We start from the raw sequence: 835 nt of genomic DNA, 5'->3' as shown, positions 1-835 counted from the left end.
ATGAGGCAGATATACTTTGCTCCAGAAGGTGAAATATCCAGGTTATTTGCAATATACAAAATCAGAAGCTTATCTTCTATTATAAAAACATTTTAAAGCATTTCAGACCTAAAAGGAAGACTGAAATAAAAAGAAAATAGGACATCTTTAAAAAGGTCTATTTTGAATCTTGAAGATTTTTTTACACAAATTTACTTTCTATTCATTGTCTGTATAATGCTGATATGCATGCCTGTATTTGTTTCTTCTGTAGGTGATCTAATCACCCTAATAAAATTAAGGAATTAACATTTCACAGTAAATCAGGTTGTGTTGTAAGAAGTATTTATTAGTATTTTATTCTATTTCTGTTTTTAGAAACAAAGGCTAAAAGCAATCACATTTAACTTGAGGTAAATAGGGAAAAAAAATCCTGATGAAAGAACAAATGAAACATCCAAACTGGCTGCATCATAAATAATTTAGCAGAAGTCTCTACTTAAATGTAAGTGTAAACATTCAGAATACTATAATACTGTAAAGTTGAAGACAAAGTATTAAGATTTTTTAAAATAAAATTTATGGCTACAAGGTGAATCTGGTGGATAACTATATAATGTACATTTTAGAAATTTTCAATTTTTGCTCTGATAAGATATAATGGATGGAAAAACAGTCTGAAATAAACCAATTACTTCCATTTGTGTATTTTTATGACAAAACATGGATTCCCACTAAAGGAGCTAGCAATTCAGATGAAACTGAATCTTGCTCTGTAGATATATCTATTCTTATTCACACCTTTTAATATATAAGCAAATGTTCATCATCAATGACAAGGCACGCTAATATGATG

This window comes from Penaeus monodon, chromosome 22 (assembly GCF_015228065.2).
Source record: "Penaeus monodon isolate SGIC_2016 chromosome 22, NSTDA_Pmon_1, whole genome shotgun sequence".
NCBI lineage: Eukaryota > Metazoa > Arthropoda > Malacostraca > Decapoda > Penaeidae > Penaeus > Penaeus monodon.
This window is presented reverse-complemented; position numbering follows the sequence as displayed.